The following is a 3141-nucleotide window of genomic DNA, read 5'->3' as shown; positions in this document are numbered from 1 at the left end:
CGCATCGTAAATATAGCTAAAAATCTCAGAAGAAAAAAGCATTTCTTCAAATTTGAACAGCAAACTTTTTTAAAAATTTAAATTATTATTAAAAATAGTTTAACGCAAGCCGATTTATACCTGTATAGCAATAATTGCATTGAAATATTTTTACACATTTTCGCTATTTTTTTAGAGTCACGGTAAATTTCTCGACTACTAAACCATATAATGTGTTGTATACCTTAATGGGAGTGTTATAAAGTTTTTTTCATGCAAATCAATGCAAATATGACACACTATTAAAAATAGCATATAATTTTGTACAATTTATTCACATTCTACTTTAACGCTTGCATACAATTCCCAATCAGTGAAAATTATTAACCAGAAGTGTCGCACAAGTCAGAGTATTACAAAAATTATTACTTGCAGTATTTGTCAAGATTATTGACTTCGAGCTACGAGGTCAAAACGCTACTGTCTGTTCTATTGGCCGATGTGCATTGGGGACGGAATGCTCAAAACCACCTACAGGTAGCAAATCTTAATCAAATCCAAAAAAATTCGCCAGAAATGTTTGTAAATGAATTACATAGAGACTCACGAAGCCAAATTTTGTAAAATAATTTATTTCAACAAATATTTAAAAAAATTATTGCAAAATCTGCAATATATTGAAAAAATCATGCAAAACTACATAAACCCTAAACCCATAAATCCTTTATTGATAAAACCTGAACCCATCCAACCTAAACCTAAATATAATTTGTTATAAATAAAAAATTAATCTATAAAAAATAATTTGCTCCAAAAATTTTTTTTGCAAAACTAATGGAAAACTTGAAACTTGCGCACGGAGAAACCCTTTAGTTAACATACATTGTACTTGTATTATTATTTAGTTTTTTTTATGGACGTTAAAGGCCTTATTAAGATTTAATATAGATTATTCAAAATTAATTATTAAGTCATATGGTAGTAAAAAATTGTATTTTAAATATAAAATATACTGCTTTGGACATATTTTTCCAGTAGAATTAGATTTCGGAATTTATTTTGCAAACAAATTGAAATTAGCAATAATTTATTTAAACAAATTGCTTACACAAATTGATTTTGCATAACGAATGGGAAATTGAAAATCAGCTATGCCTCAAACTCCTTTAATTCTATATGGTTTATCTAGCTCATGCCCCAAAATCTTATATTCACGAAAGGGTTATACAATTAAGTTAAAAAAAACTTGATTTCGCCATATTTTGTTTTAAAAAAATGTTTGAACAAGTTATTTTTAAAATTTTGGCTTCATGAGTCTCTTTTTAATTCAATTACAAACATTAAAAAAATTATCATCTGTAACTTAAATTAACAATTGATGGTCTTCCCTACATAGTTAACATTAAATTCTCGACAATTGGATGCCATTAATGCGATTTAGGAGATGAGGAACTAAATCCTACCGTTCTACTTCATTGTCAACAATTTATTCAACTATACCTATAGAGAAATTACAATTTCAATGTAAAATGTATAAGTATAAAATATATTCTCTCACTCAAAATGAGTGCAAGGGTTAATGGAAAACTAAGTTACTGGTTCAAAATTAGGCAAGGTATTAGATAAGGATGCGTTATGTACAGTCCCATGTTAAAGAATATGAACTTAGTAAAGTAACGAAGTGGCGCCATCAAGTGGAGATAGAACAAACTTCAGCTCTATTCCGGCAAACCCTCCTCCGGTCCTCCACCCATACCATGGAAATTATAATTTATTTTTTAATTTAGATTTACAGGAAGAATAACTTATGTTAACAAACCGTTTTATGCAATATAAAAAAAAACATAAAACAGCGCATTATCAAAAATGCATTGAGTTTTTTTCATATTACATGAAATGGTTTGCTTGTGCAAATTATTCTTCCCATAATTCTATATAAAACAAATATATAAACAGATACACTAAGTTCAACCCTTGAGTACCACTCGGAACAGATCGGTCTCTTTTTAATTAAAAATTAAAAATAATGTAAATTTGTTTCAAACAGAAAATGTAAATAATTTTAAGACGTGATTAATATAATCACACACTCGTTATTGACATGTCCGCCATGTTCCTATATTCCTGATCTCCTCCTTCTACCACACAAGCATCAACATAGATGCCACCTACGGAAGATAGAAATCACTAAAACTCGTTCACAGTGGTCGACGAAGAAGGTTTGCATCTCGAAACAGTAAGTGTACGTAGGTAAGCATTCACAGATTATAAGTTTGTTATGGCAGAATCAATTGAAGACATCCGAAGCATGTTGCACAAACTGAATACAAGCATGAAGAGAGTGTATAGGGATCCCACTTTTGCAACATGCTACCGCCTTTCATGCGGAGGTACTGGTCAAATCTGTAGCCGAGGAGGGGCGAAATTCTTGAAACATATACATAATACACATAATCTCTTGTGCGCGGCTGCCCCCCCCCCCCAATTTTTTGCCGCGTATCCCCCCTTGACATTATTTCCTGCTGTATACCCTCACCCCCGAAAATATGTCTGGCCTTGACCCTGGCTGTGCTTTGCTGTGCTGACACATTCATAGAAGAAAACGCTGCCGGGAGGCAGACTACAATCTACCCGGACAGCCTAGCGACATTACTCAGATAATAATAAGCAATCATATCTCACACAAAATGCGTGCATCTCATGAGAATTTATCATCATTAAGTGACTGCATTATGTGATGCATTTGAGGCAGCATATGCGACGCATATCGCACGCACGTGACGTGCGCATGTGCGTGTGATTATCGTGCGGTTTAAGGGTTAAGTTCGAAAGTGAGTAATTAAACTACGGTAAATAATTAAAATCTAATTATAAGTATAAAGAAACATTATTTTATTTATTTTATCAATTTGACAATATTTCACTTTACTACACTAAATCAGTTAAGGGCATGTGACACAGCTAAATACCTATATTACCGACCACAGTTTTTCAGTTCACTGAATGTTTTTTTGAACCTGAGAACTTTTTTAGTAAATAAAATATCGAGCTGAAACTTTAGGAAATGTATTAGAGAGCAATAAAGTACGTTTAGGTACTGCATTTTGGTAGAAACTTCACTGAAAATTATTTCATCTTTTTTCTGAACCTCAACATTTTTTG

The sequence above is a fragment of the Belonocnema kinseyi genome, chromosome 9 (genome assembly GCF_010883055.1).
Source record: "Belonocnema kinseyi isolate 2016_QV_RU_SX_M_011 chromosome 9, B_treatae_v1, whole genome shotgun sequence".
In the NCBI taxonomy this organism is placed as follows: domain Eukaryota; kingdom Metazoa; phylum Arthropoda; class Insecta; order Hymenoptera; family Cynipidae; genus Belonocnema; species Belonocnema kinseyi.
The sequence above is the reverse complement of the archived record's forward strand: the minus strand, read 5'-3'. Positions refer to the sequence as shown.